This window comes from Danio rerio, chromosome 3 (assembly GCF_049306965.1).
Source record: "Danio rerio strain Tuebingen ecotype United States chromosome 3, GRCz12tu, whole genome shotgun sequence".
NCBI classification, from domain to species: Eukaryota; Metazoa; Chordata; class Actinopteri; order Cypriniformes; family Danionidae; genus Danio; species Danio rerio.
The window spans coordinates 16,287,501-16,307,456 of record NC_133178.1 but is presented as its reverse complement, the minus strand read 5'-3'; the positions used below and the strand labels follow the sequence as shown (position 1 = coordinate 16,307,456).

The following is a 19,956-nucleotide window of genomic DNA, read 5'->3' as shown; positions in this document are numbered from 1 at the left end:
CAAGACACTGGCCCTCCAGGTACAAGTTTGGTGACCCCTGGTCTAGGAACTCAATACATTACAGATACGCTCACTGAATACAAACCTAACAGATCACTCAGATGATTAGGATCAAGCAAACTAGAAATTCCAAGAGTTCAGTCAAAGCAGGGTAAATCTGTCTTCAGTTACTAAATGCCTCGCTGATGGAATCAGCTTCCAGAAATGATCAGATGTGCTCCGACATTAGGCACATTCAAATCAAGACTTAAAACACATCTGTTTAGCTGTGCCTTTACTAAATGAGCACTATTTTATATTTGTTTTTCTGTGATGTATATAGCAATACAAATATTTCCACCAGTTTTGTATTTATTTATTTGTGGTTTGGATAGCTCTATTTGAATTTTTTTTTCTGGGGAGTCTAACAGTTTTCTGGCAGAGAAATGAAATTAATCCAACTGCAAAAAATGCTTTTCTAACTTAGAGTTTTTGTCTCATTTCTAGACCAAATATCTAAAACAAAAACACATAAATCGAGTAAAAAATAAATGTTTTGTTTTTACTTTCGGAGATCATAAGTCGAAGTTGAGTAAGCGTTTCCTTAAAACAAGCAAAATAATCTGCCAAAGGGGGAAGCAAAACAATCATTTTTTCAGTTTGAAATTTTGAGATTTGGACTAAAAACAAGACAAAAAAAATTCTAAGAAAAGTTTTTGGTGTGTGTATTTTTTGCAGTTTCTCGTGCTCAAATGTTTTAGGGTGCTTTCACACCTCTTTTTACAAATTGTTACAAGGTTTATTTTTGTTCTTGGTGCGGTTCAATTTCACACTGCAAAGTTTCTAAACGGACTAGAATAGCTAAAACAAGTTATGTGCGAGTAAACTTCTCACAGTGGTTAGAGTTCCACGGTTTATTTTTCAGTCCCGCTCAGCTGTCATGCATCCTTATTTTAATATATGACGATGAGCAATAAGACATTATGAGCGAAAAGCTGAGCTTTAATTTTGAATGGTGACACCCACAGACATCGTCACCAGATATAAATCAGAGGTAAGACTTTCTTATACTTAGCCTTGGCTAGAATTATGCATTATAGGCTTTACATTATAGAGAGAATTATATAGGCTTTACATCACAGATAGACCAAGACTGCAGTTCAGTCAATTTTCCTAACGGATAAACAGCTCTAATTAGTAGTTCAGCAGGCTTTTACTTTCGTATTTGACATGAAACGAACAATTACCAGTAGGAATGACATCCCACCCTACTCATATTTCTCTCTTCATATAGCCATATATGCCAATATATCCATAATACACTGTGATATAGCCTGGTTCATTAGTTCATATTGCTTTCTCACTACAATCGCCAGAGTTCGTTTCAATCGAGCAGAGACCCTCTCATTCAGGCGATCTTGGATAGATTGTTTTGGTGTGGATGCGAGCATGTTTGCCGATTTCACATATGTCAAATAAACTGCGCTAATGAGGGAAACGTGCCAGGTTCCAGAACAAAAGTCTAGATGTGAAAGCACCCCTAAACTCTTTTCAAATGCTCAGTCACAGGACTTAAAAAACACATGAAAAATGATCAACTTTTACTCTATTATGGTTAAACTCTACAAATGACATGCATTTTGTTTCTCCTGGTCAACTGTAATTAGTAAGACTCAACCTTACAGATCCAGCTATGTGACTATTGTAATAACATTGCTAAAATAATATATTGTGCAGCCCTAGTAAGTAATGCATTGTGTAACCTTTGCGTTACTTTTCCTTACCTGGCTGAGAATTGATTTCTTTCAGAACTTGCAGGATTTTTTTCTTCTTATTTTGACCACTTTCATTTTAATTCAGTAATTTATTTAATTAAACTAAAGTAACTCGCACTACATTAAAAAAACACTCAAATATTACTTGATTTTTTTTAAGTAATGCTTTACTTGGAAAAATAATATTATTATGTAACTCGTGTTCCTTGTAATGCATTTCCCCCAACCCTGAATCCCAAGCAGATATAACAAGGCCATTTTATGAAACCCCGGGCTGAGTGAACAGAAAGGACGTACTCATTACAGGTCGTTCACAGCTACAGTATCACACCAATCCAGCGCACTAACCATTAACCAGCCACCCCATAATGCTTCAATAAAACTCACTGCCAACACAACAAATTCCACCCACACTGAGTCGCAATTACAGTTAAAAGCTTCAATAGGAAAACACAGGAGGTAAATATCACAGTGTCATGTCATACGTGCATTAACCTACTTCCCCAAAAACATTCCGTTTATCAGTGATACTAATTTATCTGCTCCATGTCGACTGATAAGATGCTGAAAACAGGTCAGGATCTGTTTTGTTTTGAGGGTTTTTATGTGTATGCTTGTTATTTGGAAAGCCACAAAAGAGGAGCGCAAGGCTCAGCTTAGGACAAAACTAATGGAGGACAATGGGGCTGTGTGAAGTTTCATTTTTTATATATACACACTGGCAGATTGGTAAACAATATTTTCTTGAACAACATATTTTTGTTGAAACTAGGTTTTAGGGTTATGTTTGTTTATTAGAGAGTTTAGTGCATCTGAACTCTGCAGCCAAATACAGACAGCACATGCAAAGAACATTACAAAAATTGTGCTGTCTATTAGTATAATTAAAAAAATAATAATCATTTTAAATAAAATGTAGCCTAAATAAAAAATTAAATAAAAGAATTTAAATGCAAACAAAATTGAATGAAACTGAAGACAACTAAAAATTACATTTAAATTAAATTAATTTATACTAAAATGTAAATAAAATAGAATAAAACTATAATAAAAACTAAAATAAATTTAAATAAAATTGAAAAACTGTAAACTTAAATTTTAATTAACAAATTAAATTAAAATAAAATAAAATTGAATAAAAACTAATAAAGTAAAATAAAAACAAAATAGAATAATTTTAATTTAAACAAATAATAAAACTTAAAACTAAAATGAAATTTAAATAAATAAAAAATTAAAATAAAAATGTAAATAAAATTGATTAAATCTAAAAACAAAATTAAATAAAATACATTTAAATTGAATGAAATTTAAATAATACAACTGAAATAATCGAATAAAACAAAAATAAAATTAAATAATATTAAAATTAAATTAAATAAAACCAAACTAAAATGCAACAAACCACAATGGGTACCAAAGTGCTGTACATGAAAACACATAACACATGCCAACGTACCAGAACCAAAATACATAAACTCACAACAAATGATTAAAAGCTAAAGAAAATAAGTGTATTTTCAGTGATTTCTGAAACAAAATAAATATTATAAATAAAACAAAAATAAAATTAAATAAAATTTAAATTTAATTTAATAAAATCCAAACTAAAATTTAAATAAAAAAGTTTAAATAAATAAAAATAAAAAACCTGAATTTTCCCCAAAACAATATTTAAAAACATCTTGTTGAGTGTGTTTTTGTGTGTGTACATTGGCTGGTTTATGCCTGTAGCGATTAAATCAAATATGACACATTGAATAATTCACACAACCGATGTGCCCAAAGTGGCAGATTCACTTGGAAACAAAGCAAGTGCCTTTCTTTATGAATGGATCACTGAATCATTGCCTTAAATAATTTGTACTGAAATTTAATTCAGGAACATAACAATACCGAGTTGCTCTCTGACACACTAACGCATTGTTCCAGTTTTGGTATAGGGACAATTTTCATTGGTGTTTAATAAAACAAACACATTAAATGTTTGTCTATAATGCAATATCACAAACTCATTATCACATCTGTGACCATGCATAAACACATTCTGACAACATTTAACAAAAAAAGAATCCTTTAAAGTAAATTCAGACGGACATCATAGTGCATTCAACACTTTTGGATACTCAATGTCAGCATAAACATTGTTAAAATAACAATTGTCGTTTTATTGCACTATTACACAACCATACTAAACAAATAAAGACAAAGAAACAGAACAAATAAAAAGAAAAAAGCAACAAGATAGATCAGCTACTCAGACGGAGGTCATTATTTCAGCTTGTTAAAGACAGAGCCTGGGTTTCCTTTCTGTTGCAATAGAGCCAGTAATGAGCAGCAGGAGAAAACAGAAGATAGATGTCAATAAACAAACGGATGAAGCTGCATACTGTGGGTGAATATTTAGTAGCAAATTCCAATGGACTTTAAAATATAGGCTGAAAGAGTTTGAGCTTGGATTTACAGCTGCAATATATACAGTTGAACTAATTTCTAATAACTGTTTTCTTTTATCTTTGCCATGATGATAATATTTAAATAGATATTTTTCAAGATATTCAGCTTAAAGTAACATTTAAAGGCTTAATTAAGTTAAGCAGGCAAGTTAGGGTAATTAGGCAAGTCATTGTATAATGATGGTTTGTTCTTTAGGCAATTTATTATATATATATATATATTGCTTAAGGGGGCTAATAATACTGATCTTCAAATGGTTTTTAAAAAATTAAAAACTGCTTTTATTCTAGTCAAAATAAAACAAAGACTTTCTCCAGAAGAAAAAAAATATTATAGGAAATACTGTGAAAAATTCCTTGCTCTGTTAAACATCATTTAGGAAATATTTGAAAAAGATTAATAATTTAATAATAATTTAGACTTTAACTGTACATAAAAAATCTAAGTGGTACGTAGAGGGAAATAAAAAAAAAAATCAGGAAGTGAGATGTCGCTGCCAGCATCAGGTCTTGAGGTTCAGGCTAATCCAAAGCATGTGATGGAGGTTTAGAATCACTCTCTCACACATATTTCTGCAAACGGTGCCTTCTCATGCCTTTCAGCCATGCCATGCACAGAGAAAGTGGTGAAAACCTAGAGAGTAACAGAGCAAGCATGGCAAAAAGCATGCCCCAAGCACACCAGAACCTGATAATACAGCTAAAAGAAATTAAATGGACGGAGTATTTCTGTCTCAATGAATTTTGCAAGCATGTTTCATTTTTAATATAAGGAACTCTCAATCTCAGCTGTTTTTACGAATGCGAAAACAATGCGAAAAATCTGGCATTGCTATATTTTGCTCTCCTGCAATATAAATTGTGATATGAATACAATTTCACCAGATGGCTTAAATATCTCTGGAAAGAAATCATTCATTTAGATGGACTGGGGTGATTCCATAAGGGTGTGGATAATGTATAAAATATAATAAACAAATAGTAAGCAAACATATTCACAACAGAACAAAGAAAAAAAGTACAATAATTCATAATAAACAGTTTAAATGAGCATTCAGGAATAGAAATTGAATAATTAAATGTTACATGTAAAACAACACTGTGCAGTTGTCCTTGTGATAATATTTCAGTCAAACTATTCTTCATTAAAGTTACAAAAACTTTTTGTGGCCAAATGATCTTGAAATGCCTTTAAAATACATGCCAATGATAAACTTTCACTCTTATAGTTATAATTTGGTGGTGCAGATCAAAAAATAATCCCAACTCAACACTGCGATGTGACCAATGTGGACATGTACATTGCGATATGGATGCTGAAACAATATATTGTGCAGCCCTAATAAAAATGTAATAGATTGCAACACTTTATTAGATAAATAAACAGATAATACTAAAAAATTAAAAAAAAAAACTATAATAGAAAAGGTTTAAAAAGAATATACATGCAATCAACATAAAAAAATAGCTTTATACTAAAATTATTATTGTTTTAATAAAACATTTAAAATATAAATCAAATCTATAAATCAAAGTTAAGAGCATTTGCTAATAACAAAATGATATATCAGACATCTGTTTTACTGCTAGTCAATGCCACTGTAACTACTGTTGGAAATTTAAAGGGGGCCTTTTTACAAGAAGAAAAGCAAGTTTCTGATTTCCCTAAAGTGCGTATGTAGAGTGTCAGCTCAAAATACTGAAAAAAAAAAAAGAAAAGTTTTTTAAGTCTTTGAAACTGCCCCTTTTAGGCTTTGATCCTCATTGCGCCATTTTGGTGACTGTGGCTTTAAAATTCAAATGAGATTGTCCTCTTTTTCAAAAGTCAACAAATGCCTGTGTGTCAGCATAGTGGCTGATTCGAAGACATCCTATGCAAATGAGAGATCATCACTAATGAGAGGGGCTTTCTCTCCTCTGATGACACGTACAAAGGAAGAATGTCCATCAAAGTGTTTCTGCAGTGTTTCTTAATTTAATGAATTTTTACTATTAGAAGCTACAGCTGTGCAACTGATCTAAAAACCGGTTTCGATTTCAATATTGCCATCTAACGATTATGAGAAACCATTAATCGAGATAACCGATTATTGCATCATATACCACCCCTTTCCAGTTGCACACATTTGTTGCTCTGCAAAGCCCAGTTTCACCTGAACATTACTAAAGGCATGTACTGTAATGTAACTTTTGCAGCACGGGATGCGCATCATTCATATTTTTAAAAGCGTGAAAGAACATGTGCTGTTGTGTGTGCTCACCGTGCTTAGCCTCGGACAGTTTTGGAGTTGAGCAGATTACACACATCTAACGCCATCTTAATGTGAGCGATTTAATGATCAAATACATGCACATTTGTGTCAGAGCGCGGTGTTTAGTGGTTATTCATATTGACCCCCGTTTGTGTAATAAACAAACAAGTTGAGAATCAAAAGACATGTATAAGAGAAACCATATCTGAACAACCGCACTATTCTTAAAGAGACAGCGCGCAATACTCCTGCTGCCGCATGCTTTTATTATTAATCAAACAACAAAAGGACAAAATCACTCACTGCTCTGGACTGAAGGACTTTTGTAGCTAAAGTTTTTTTCTTACAGTGAAGATGCTTAAAGCACAGTTTAAACAAAACAGATTTAATAACTCCTTTCTAATAACTGATTTCTTTTATCTTTGCTATGATTACAGTACATTATACTTTACTAGATATTTTTCAAGATACTAGTATTAAGCTTAAAGTGCCATTCAAAGGCTTAATTAGGGTAATTATGCAAGTCATTTTATAACAGTAGTTTCTACTGCAGACAATCAAAAATATCTATATATTGCTTAAGGGGGCTAAAAATATCGAGCTATTAAAATTGGTTTGAAAATATTTAAACCTGCTTTTATACAAGCTGAAATAAAACAAGTAAGCCTTTCTCCAGAAGAAAAAATATTATAGGAAATACTTTGAAAAATTCCTCTGTTAAATATAATTTGGGAAATATTTATATATAAAAAAATAAAATAAGAAAAGAATGGCATCACAGAAGGGCGAATAATTTTGACTTCAACTGATAATCGTTTTAAATAATTGTGATAACAATTATGACCAAAATAATCGTGATTATGATTTTGCCTATACTCGAGCCCTATTAGAAGCTGCTTATATTCACAGATTGTTGTCAGACAACTGTTTAAACCCCATATAAAAGTATTTTTTGCATAATAGGTTCCTTTTAATGTCTAGATACATGCCTTTAATTTTTTTTTTTATTGTCATCAAAAGCAACAGAAAAACGTTACTCAACCGTAAATCATCCCACTACAGAGTAATTCCCACAACGAAGCAGAGGAAGGATCAAAATATGGGAATAACAGCATCAGACAGGGAGTGGAGATACTGAGAGCATGTTTATGAAATATTGATGTGATTTTCATATGTTCTGCTTTACTGATTTGAACAGGACCATTAGCAATGGGCCAATGCACCTTAAAGGGATAGTTCGGCAAAAGAAAAGATAATTCTGTCAAAGGCTGCACAATAGATTGTTTCAGCATCGATACCATAATGTGTGCACCCGCAATGGTCACATTGAGGATATGCAGTGTTGAGCTGGGATTATACTGTAGAGTTTAACCATAATAGAGTGAACCTTTATAATTTGTATGTTTTAAGGCCCAAGTATGGAACCAAATCAGTCTCAAAAATAATACATTTACAAAATAAAATCAATACATGCACAGCACAATTCACGTTTACAAAATGCAATTAGTAAATTCAAAACACAATTCAAAAATAAAATACAAAAATTGCGAATTTACAAGTACAAATCATAGATAACCATCAAAAGAATTGGATTTGTGCATTTACGAATCATGTTTTGAATTTATGAGTTGGATTTGTGTATTTACGAATCGTGTTTTGAATTTATGAGTTGGATTTGTGCATTTACGAATCGTGTTTTGAATTTATAAGTTGGATTTGTGTATTTACGAATCGTGTTTTGAATTTATGAGTTGGATTTGTGTATTTACGAATCGTGTTTTGAATTTATGAGTTGGATTTGTGTATTTACGAATCGTGTTTTGAATTTACGAGTTGGATTTGTGTATTTTTGATTCGTGTTTCGAACTCATAAATTGGATGTGTATTTTTGAATCGGACTAATTGTAATAATTTTTTTTTACTTTAATAAAGAATAATTTCATTGAATTGTTATACAGTAAAGTGTTTGCAGTGTTATTTTACATTTGATTTACACATTTTTTGTTCCAGTATACCATCGGCTACTCTGAAAAACATTAAGCACTATAATTTTCCCTTTTACGTTTGCTCTATAGCATTTTTCCACGCTTGCAAGTTGTTTATTACATTTTACGACAGATTCAGGCACTTATGGAGTCTTCCCAATAAAAGCTTTCCAAATTGTAAATATTTCACACTATACACTGCAGAAAATAAAAATATCGCATTGTCCGTTTTTTTCCAATATCATGGAGCCCTAATTTTGTTATCATATACTATTTATACTAGTATTCAGCCTTGCGTGACATTTAAAGGCTTAATTAGGTTCATTAGTCAACTTTATTTAATTAATTGTACAACAATGGTTTGATCTGTAGACAGTGGCAAAAAAAATCTGATCTTAAAATGGTAAAAAAAATTTTTTTAACTGCTTTCATTCTAGCCAAAATAAAACAAATAAGACTTTCTCCAGAAGAAGAAGAATTATAGGAAATACTGTGAAAAATTCCTTGCTGTCTTAAACATCATTTGGAAAATATTTGGAAAAAAAAAAAAAAAAACAGAAGGGCTAATAAATCTGACTTCAACTGTGTAAATTTGGACCAACTCAAGGGCGAGTAACTCATAAGTAAATGTACATTTGTGAATGAACCATGCCTTTAAGAAAACAGAAATCGAAAGGAAAGCTGTATTTATAGTGGAGAAAACCATGTCACTCATGACATCAGACACCATGGTGGAAGGCTGGCTTGCTTTCACCATCAGAAACTAAAACCAAGTGACCAAATACCAGATAATTGCTAAGTGAACTTCGGCAGAAGTTCTCCACAGAGAACCGCTGCAATTCCCCTGTATTGGATTTGAACACTATCAGAAGAAGAGCCACTGACTCACTTCCTGTCATCTTTTGGTAAAGCCACCATGCAGGCACCTGTGTGTACATGTGTCTGAACCGCTGTCACCAGCATTCCAATCATCATGGCTCACATCCAGTTCACATAAATGTGATTCTGAATAAGCAATTTCACGGTAAATCCCACAAGATGCAGCACAATAATACTCGTCCCCCACCGCTCAGCAAACAGAATTCACATGAAGGGAGGATCTGCAATGAAAAAGCTAAGGCAAAACCCTGCTACATGATTAACAGTACATTCCCTTTTATATGGTGAATGCGCATAACATGTCCTTCACGGAATCCCCTTCACTTTTGTTGTCTTATTGAATTACTATATTTACTTCATGTACAATTAGAGTTTTTGACAGAAACAAAAAAGTCAAAGTAAACGAAGCCAATGTAGAAATAGGAAATGCCTTCCAGGAAACTGACCAGCTGGAAGGAAATAGCAGGCATCTCCATCACGAGAGCTCAAGTGTCATCATTATACAAATGTCTGAAAGGGTGTTACAGACTCAGAGGACGCTCTGTCCGTCTGTCTATCTCAGTTGTCTTTGCGATTCTGCAGAGCAAACGCACAGATAACAGCGCATCCACACCCTGCCCAACGCCTCAAAGGGCAAACTGCCATGCTCAACAGCTGCATTCATTAATAATAGAAATTAGCAGATGCTTTTATACGCGTCTTACAATAAAACGTGTGCACTTCATCAAACAATGTCTTTTTTTCCCTCATCTCTGTCTTTACGCAGGCATGCAACCTTCTTTGTGCTCCAATTGTTTCTTGTTTATTACACTGTAAAAAATGCTGGATTCCACAATCGATTTGTCCTGGGACAACATGAAGGAATTAAATCAGCTAATTAGTTTTTACAAATTGAAGTGGACTGAACATAAAACAATTAAGTTTCCTCCAAAAAAACTCAAGATTTGTGTTGTTTCGGTTTGTTTTAAGTAAGTAGTTTGAACAAGCAGCAAATTCATTTAATTTAAGTAATTTTTATGAAGAAATTTTTCAGCATCAGTTTTAAACATTCATTTTTTAACCATTTAATTTGGGTTATTTAGCCATTTGTTGGATTATATTTCCTAAGTAAACATGTTTTTTTCCGCATTCCAAAATCTAAATTGGAATAGTTATAGTTTGCGATAGTAATAGTTTAAATATGAACTTTAGCTACGCTAATTATTTTGTTTCTTTTTCCACCTGAGGATACTCATCTGGAGGTCTTTAGAGATTGTGCAGCGCCATTAATGTGATCAAAGATCTATAAGGAAATGATGACTACTAGACGATTCTAGAGGTCTACATAATCCTGGACCAGGCCGTATCCTGAAGATGTTGTGGTGGTCATGGAGGAGTGGAGAGCATGAGACTCATTCCTAAAAGACACCAGTGACAGACGAGTCACTGCATTGATCCTGTGGGCCAGCCTGTGACCTTTTCACACCTGCAGATTCTCCACGATGACATCCAGCATTCTCCAGCTTCCGGTGCCAAGGCAGCTCTGCACAACACGTTTGGAGAAATTGTTGCGAGTCTGGTTTGCCTCAAGGTTTTTTTCCCTTCACTTTTATCAATTAATGAAGTTTGTTACTTGCCATTATCACCACTGGCTTGCTTGGTTTGGGACTTGTGGAGCTATGCATTGATGAATTTACTCTTCAGTGTTTGAACTTTCAGCAGTGAAAATTAAACCACACCGAACTGAACTAAACTGAACTTCAACTCTTAAATCTGGACTGACGCAGTTTCAATTTACTAGAGCTTCTATGTTAAACTGCTTTGACAGAATCTACATTGTAAACAGGCTATATAAATAAAGATGAATTGAATAGAATAATACATTTTTTTTTATGTACCATTACATTTAAAAAATGATTTTTGCTGCTTGTTCAAACTATTTATTTAAAGTCAGTTGAAACAACACAATTCACAAAACACCAGTTTTTCGGCGACAACTGAACTGTTTTATGTTCAGTCTACTTAAATTTGTAAGAACGATGAAGTTACCATAATTTATTTTTGTTGGGACAACATGAAGGAAATTGTGTGGAACCCAACATTTTTTACAGTATACAGCACTTCTTAATATTTAAGTTACATTTGTATATTTTGGATTTTGTGAAGTAAAAAATAATATCTTTTAAACATTTATTTAATGTTTACAATGCAAATCCAAATATATTCACTTTATTTGGTAAACAGCGCAAGTCTCTCATACAATATCTCTACAAAAAGACAGAAAATATTACTGCACAAACTGCACTGTACATAAATCAGATGAACATTTTCATATTAGTCAATAATATTACTATAATTAATTTAAACACTGAATGAAAATAGATTAACACACATTTACTCAAGTAAATAAACAGAATCAATGATGGGCTAAAAATCTGCAGAAAATCTGTGGAATTCTGCACGCGCAGATTCAGTGTAGGCCTATCGATGAGCACCTTTAAATATCACACATTAAAGTGAATTTTATATTAAATCATAATGTACACTACAGTCTCAGAATTTGCTGCATCACAGTCACCAATTTTTGAACTATTTATAAAAAATGTATCACTTTCTGGCCATCTGATAATAGGCATGGATAAATATATATACAGTTAAAGCCAAAATTATTAATCAGTTATTAGAAATGAGTTATTAAAACTTTACGTTTAGAAATGTGTTGAAGAAATCTTCTCTCCGTTAAACAGAAATAGGGGGAAAAATATACAGGGGGGGTTAATAATTCAGGGGGCTAATAATTCTTTTTAATATAATTTGATGAGCCTCTTCATACAGTTTGATTTGGTGCTTGGACCCGGAAGCCGCTTTATGTGACGTCACACTTAACAAGCGGATAGTGGTGACAAATGTGGACAGGGCCACAAGCCAAAAAAAAGTGTGGAGTCGTACGAAAAAACTCCAGATGGATACTTTTGTTTTGTTTTTACTTTACAATTAAAATTGTTGAGCGTTTGGCAGTTCCGTCTATTTCTTCCCTGAGTGCGAGTTTAAGCTACTTCTAAAGTATCATTGCATGCATTTCTTGTGAAGACCCAAAACACTGCCTACAAGCATTTCAGCATTGGTACTCCCAGAGCAGCTAAGACAGAATGCAGAAGTATAAATGCTCACAATGGCATAAGCTATGTGCAAGGTATACACCTTGTTGCACGACAATCACAAAATTATAAATCAGGCTTTAGCAGCCAAAGTTTTCCAAAATTGTGATATTGTTTTTAATAATTATTATTATATTACATTTTTCTTGTCTGATGTTTAAATCCAAATGTGCACCAACATTTTATACAAGCTTCACTCTTTTTAGTGAATATAATAGCCAATATATTACATATTTTCAGCCTCGCTAAGACTTTCTCAGGGTTTCATGAATACTGGAACTTTGAATAACCATTTATAATCTTTCAATTATTGTAATAACTATAATAATTAAAAACCAACCAATTTCCATACTACAATAATACAGCTACAGATAACAAGTTAAAATGATAATGCTACAGAATCAAAACTGTAAAAAAAAAATGCGTTCCTGCCTTCTCTTTTATAAATCTGGTCTTCAGCTTTAAGTGAACCCTGTAAAACAATATAACTGACATGAGTCATAATCATAAATGCAAATAAAGTACAAAAAAAAGAGCTTGTTTACACCTCAGTTTAAATAGCACTCACATGAGTCATCCATGATAGGAACAATATTTAGTGGTGGCCATTTAAATCCAATAAGCAAAGAAATTTTAACGTGATTGCTTTAATGGAACAAACACAAAAACGGCATTCTTGATGACCTAAAATGCCTTAAGCAGTTACAATGCATGCTGGGAAAAGCCACTATGTGCTCCGGAGCAGAACTAGGAGATGAAAGTAATATTCTGTTCCTGTTTGCTCACCTGCAGTCACAGCCAAAGCAAGAAAACAACAAACTGTAACTGAAGCGCATATACAAAAACAAATCACCTTCTGAAGTTGTAGATCTAAACAAGAGATCAAAATAAGAAACAAATTCACATATGAGATTTTATCTCGGACTGTACAATATACGTTAAATTTGTTAATATATGGTAAAATATTTGAGCGGAATATGCCCATGTCTTGTGATTTAGTTTAAGCCTTTGAGCTTGCATTACAGGACATTACAGTAACATGGTGGCTTTGACTGACATGTTCATTAGTTTGAAACGATACAGGTTTTGGTAATAAGCCAGCCCATTTTCTCAATTGTTTTTGAAAATGATTTATCCTATAATGGTCTATCCTATCTCTCAGAGATAGTGACATTACGAGACTGTAAAACAGTGCTAAAGAAAGCAGTTTTCTGAAGTCATGTGTGCATCAAGTGCCTCTGCTGACCAAAAGTTCACTATGTGCAACAGGACAGTGAACAGGTGTTATACAAGATGCATCAAAGGACAAAGGAAAATGTGCATAACCGACATATTATCCTTCTAAATCTTGATTTCTTAACTCTTCTGACATTAAAAATAGAGATATTATGTTGTCTAAAAATGAACATGCCACCAAAAAACATGCCACCCTTTTTTTTTGTTTTCCTTTTTTGCCAAGATGTATCTAAATGACACTTTGTTTTAAATTTGGAAGAACTGACATTCATACTTTAATATATTGCAAGTGTATGTATTCATTAGATAGATAATAGATAATTGCATAATAACAAAAGACAATAACAAAACATAAATGACATGACATCCATAAAACAACAAAACATAAACTTATATGATTTTCTTTCTCACTCTACATCTTGGCTTTATCACCAAGCAAAACCTGAATATAATATAATATAATATAATATAATATAATATAATATAATATAATATAATATAATATAATATAATATAATATAATATAATATAATATAATACATATTGATTGTCTTTGTGTATGCACAGATAATAATAAGTGTCTCTTTGTCCTATGTCATTAACTGTGTGTTAAACTTTAATCTTTAAGCACTAAAAATCTTTGGCCTGACACCAATAAGCTTTGTGAACAGTAAAAATTTGTGCAGTTTTGACTGTTTTGCACTTTACTCCTTGAATTTAATTTGTGTGTGTGTGTGTGTGTGTGTTTCTAGATTTCAATAACTCATCAATAATTATCTTGCATAATTGATTTGATTACATCAAATAAAATAATTTAAGATCAAACAATTACACAATAACTATGCAATTATTAAGAATTATACAATTACTCGATAACTGTGACAGACCAAATTCCTGTAAACTTCCTCGCTTGTGAATACTGTGAGTTTGTGATTCAACATCATGCATGCTTTTAAGTGTAAATGCTGTGTACTACAATTAAACTGACATGTCATAACAGTGTTCCCCTAGGATTTTTTCCAGCTGTTGTGGCAGGCCTTTTACACAGATCTACCGATGGCGTTTTTTCAATGATAAATGCTGTGAGCGCAGTATTACAAGTAGGGTTGGGTGATGTCAACCAATTTGGCATCGTACGATGTCTAATGTGAAACATCGCAATGGACGATGGCATCATCGTCATTAGCCCCTTTCACACAGTGATACCGGTAAATGTCCGGAAAATTTCCGGAACGACTTTACCGGTATATTCAAAAAAGCGCTGTTCACACAGGCGAGGACGTTACGGAAATTTTCCGGAAAAGAGCATTCACACATCCATTCCAAAATACTGGTAAATTCTGACATCATTCACCACAAATGAGCTTTAAACGGCTGCGCTTGTGTTTGTAAACATTTGACTAAATTACAAACTCTGTGGATGATCAGTATAGTGAACAACTTTCGCAGGATCATTTTCGCATGTCGAGATGTTCATAATATGTGCGTGTGCTGGCGCTCACAGGCTGTTTCGCAGGCACACGCAAAGCTTGAAGGTAAACAAACAACGGCTTGTCATAAGCATCTCATCGATGATTATTTACACAGTTGACATTAAGAAGAACATATAAACGTGATCTGACTAACTTCAGCAGTTAAATGTGTCTGGAAAAATATTCAAAGGCTTTTATTCTCATAAACCGCGCGGACGTAAATGCGTCTGACAGTTGTGATTGGCTAAAGCAGACGTCTCACGTCAGCACGTTCTAGACGTGCACGCGCTTATTCCGTCAATCTTCCTTCTGCATTCACACAGCGCAGCATTCCGGCAAATTGCCGGTAATGTTACAACTTCTCTTTCCGGAAAATAGCCAGAACGAATTTACCGGTATTTTTAAAAAGGACCTGTTCACACATACAGACCTTTCCGGAAAATTGCCAGTAATTTTCCGGAAAGGTCTGTATGTGTGAAAGGGGTTATTGTCAGCAGTCAATTAATTATGAACAATTAATTAATTCATGACAAATTAATTATTTGTAGCCTACCGTTTTAACTACCTGATCCACATGGTCTTTGTTTAACCCATAAACAAATCATACAGTAAATGAATAAAGATAAGTTACACACATAATTACCACCTGTCAATCACTTCGTCCGCGGGACTCGTGAACAGGCGTAAATAGGCAGAGTGATCTGTGTCGTTATAAATGCGTCGACAAACTTGGTTAGTAAAAAAGTTGCTCAACCAACAGCAACCAACCAACAGTATCTGAGGTTTCCGCTAAAATTACTAAGTACAAGCGTGAAAGTGAAAGACTGAACCAGTCTACTGACCCGCTGGCTGCCTGGACCCGCTGTCTCGAGCGCATGACAGTGTGTGTGTGTGTGTGTGTGTGTGTGTGTGTGTGTGTGTGTGGTCACGTCATGTGCGCTTTTATAGTATGGAAGGAGGGCTGCTCAGAAATGCTAGGTGAAACGCCAGAGTGGATGTGGATCGTTTTCGTTCTAAAATGCCATTTAAAAACTAAGACCTGATAGTGTGAACAGGGCCCGAGTGTGTATTTTTCACAAACGGATTTGCAATGGGGGCGGGTCGATGGATCGCGGTGCCGGCTCAGCATCGTGGTACCTGTCGGCCATCTACGATGGCATCGTCTATCGGCCCAACTCTAATTACAAATATGCATAGGACAATAACCGTTTTCAAGGTATTTCGTGGTTTGGAAAAGCTAAGGTTTTAAAACTGTCAGAATGTTTTGCAATACCATTCCTAAGGTATATGTACGAATTTTTTATTTACTTTTTTTTTTTTTTTTTTGGGCAACAGTATCTCCAGCAGAAAAGATATCCAAAGATGCCGTTTTAAAATTTAAAGAAATCAATGTTTTTGAAACTGATAAAGACAGCAGAAGTCAATTAATCATTTGAATAATATAGCCCGACACGTTTACTGCTCCAAAATGTTTTAAGTCTTTCAAAACCGTGAAACTGTGATATTTTAATCTAAGGTTATCATACCGTCAGAATCTTATACCAGCCCATGCCCAGTCTGAAATAGACCTTTTCAAATTTCATGACATTCCAGAAATCCCATGACTCGTGGGAACCCTTGTGTAATCCTTAATGCAGATTCAAACCAGTGTGGGAGTAGCAGGATGATGGCTTTTTAGCAAATGTTTTCCTTCTATTCATCTGCAGTGTCTTGTCTTCAATGTAAGCGCGCTCTTAAGTGATGACTCATCTCGCTGACCTGTCAATCAAGCCTCCTCAGGCCACATTATTATTGACTTCCTCATCAAGTAAGTCCGACATCTTTCACTTCTGATCTCTCTGCACCTCCTCCTACGAGATCTGACCACGACTGACGCCGGGGAACGTGCTTGCTTAACGTACGCTGATAAAACAAACGGGAAGGGCTTCGGAAAAGTTTCCTCGAGCGATAAAAGAATAGGAGAAGCGTTACCTTTTAATCAGAGATGCGTGTCGGGCTCTGCATCACAACGGTCAAATGATAAGCCATGAAAACAAGGAAGCCTGGTCAAACTTCACAGCTGATGTATCAAACACACATATTTCATGCTAGTTACACACACCACTAACATTACATGACGCCTCCGTTAAACTGTACTTTTGATTTGCATCTTAAATTTGACAGAGAGGCCTGAATCATTTCTGTTTTGTATGTGGCTGAGGGAAACATCCAGAGGAGCGGCTCTGGAGCAGCGGCTAACAGTATTGACAGCTCCTCGGTACCGCTAACGTCAACCACCACCTGCTATCCGCATAAACAAATCAGTAGCTGAAACAAACAGCGGTTACCTTGAGAAAGGAGCGCGGCGGGTTTCACTTTCTTGTCAAATCCCTGGCTGTCAGACTGAGAGAAAATTCCCCTCCTGCCGCCCGAAGAGTCTCCAGTCTACGGGCCTTGGCCTTCACTTCCGCTTTGAGGGACGAACTTCCGTGATCCGCCTTCTTCCGACGACGGAGGAGGAGGTTGGTTTTTGACATACGTGATGGCGGCCAATAAAAGTGAGGTTACTCATTCATAAACCATAGTATGTATGCTTGCAAGTATAATTTAAATTATAAAATATGTTCATAGTAAGTCCATTTGTATGTATTTGTAACCCACTTTAGTCGTATTTACATACTATCTCTGTCCATTGCAACATGCAAATACTGTATCCTTGCTGGACTTTTTTTTATAAACAATGATTTAACAGTAACAGAAAGGCAATAATACTTTCTAGAATTACACAAAAGACAGATTACAGTCAATTTAGATACATTCACAATCTTTCCATCCTCATTAATAATAATACTTCTCTTTTATAAAATCACTTGGAGTTTCAATGAGATAGTTGTATATTTCGGGGTGGAAGCTTGGCCATTTTGGTGTATCCAATATCCATTGGGAGGGTGCTATTGCTAATGGACCTGTCAGATAACGCCGATCACTTTAACATTCATTTTGCCCATTAATTGAGCTTATCACTGGGTGACAAGCTGTTATAATACACTGAAGGCATTATGTAAATAATATATAAAATATGTAATCAATATAACTCATCTCCAAGACAACAACAAACTCTGTACCGCATCGGATGTCATTCCCTCGCCGTAAATGCTAGCGATGCCGTTTCTGCAATCTCGCTGCGTGGGCATCCTGAATGTTTACAAACCGGTAATTTGTCTATATAAACAAGTAAAATAACAAAAATTTACAAAAAATAAATGAAAAAGAAAAATATGTGGCAGGGGAGTTAAAGTTCTCTAAATATGAAAATCCACTAATGATGAAAATAAGTTTCCTGCTTTTTGGCTTTTCATCTCTTTTAACGTCTTCAAATATATCACAAATTCTTCTTTAAACACCACTATTCTTGAATTTTGAAGAATTTACATTTATGAATATAGAATTTTAATAATAATAATATCAAATGATTCATTATATACACTCAGAAATAAAGGTACACAAGTTCACTGGGATGGTAACTTTTCAAGTACAAATTTGTACCTAAAAGGTCCATTTTAATACCTTCAGGGTAAAAATTAGTACCCAAAAAGTACAAAAGTGTTCCTCCTAAAATTTTTAAGTACTAATATACACTTTTGAGGTACCAATATGGACCCTTTAAGTACAAATATGTACCTTTTGAAAAGGTACCACCCCAGTGACAGCTTGCGTACCTTTATTTCTGAAAGTTTAAGATATTTTTAAGTATTAGGCCAAACTTAATAATTTCCCATGAGAAGACAAGTCTTACAGATATTTTCTATTGTATCCAAACTAATACTTTGTCACAAAGTCTTTGTACCTCACATTGGATAAACAAGTGTTCAATATCTAAATTACAAAACTGGTCACCAGTTTAAACCTTAAAAAATTCTTTTGTAGGATAAATATGATTCATAATTTTAAAGTGCACTTCTTTACATTTAGGACTAACAGGAAATGAAATAAATCTTTTCTAATATCATGCACATTTTTCTTACAGTTTTTCTCAGTGGCTTTGGTGCATTTCTCACAACACTATTTACATTTGCACAACAGTTAATGCATTTTTCAAAACAATGAGTCATTTGTGCACATCATAGTAGCAGTTTCTCATTCCTTCCAACAAATTGCAAATGCTTTTGGACATGCATCAATTTCTTTCATAAAACTCTCTGCTGTTTATAACATTATCATCTGCTTATGTCACGTCAGTCAACATTAAATAATCTTGTAAATGCTGAATAGTCATCCCATATAAAACTAATAGTCCTCATTTCATTACTTGAGTCATTACGTACAAAAATGTTGAACTAGTTGTCAAAATCTGTCAAGCACATTTTGTACAAAAAAAAAAAAAATTCCCTGAAAATGTCTTCTAAATTGAACAATTTGATGAATGATTTACAGACCTGTGTATGTTGTAGGTTCAGTTCCAATATTTACTGAGATATAGTTTACAGTTGTGCACAGCTCTACCCAAAGGAAGTTTATATTTGTTGTAAATAAGGCTGTATTTATTATTTTGCTCAATGCTGTGAATAAATTAGAATTGTAAAAAGCAAATGCAGTAAAACTGTGAAACATACATATTCAGTGTCTTGTACTCAGATACCTCACTAAATGCAGTGATGTCTAACTTAACTGTAGTTTTCAAATGGCTGTGCAAATAGTATACAGTGCTGTCTTGAGCAGTTTCAGGACATGTCACCAAAGTCTGACTTTTTTACGTTGGAAAAAACTTACAGAGTAAACTGTCATAATGAAAACACGACAAAGCCA

The 19,956-nt window shown here is 33.9% G+C and overlaps 1 protein-coding gene across 1 annotated transcript in view; it reads right to left on the bottom strand.

The window, feature by feature from the left end:
- rab5c (RAB5C, member RAS oncogene family) overlaps positions 1–17,654 on the bottom strand; it is a 36,341-nt gene extending 18,687 nt beyond the window's left edge. Inside the window, 1 exon segment of the mRNA NM_201501.1 lies at positions 17,499–17,654. The gene's annotated coding sequence lies outside the window, so the exon portion shown is untranslated.
- Between the last annotated feature and the right edge of the window lie 2,302 nt (positions 17,655–19,956).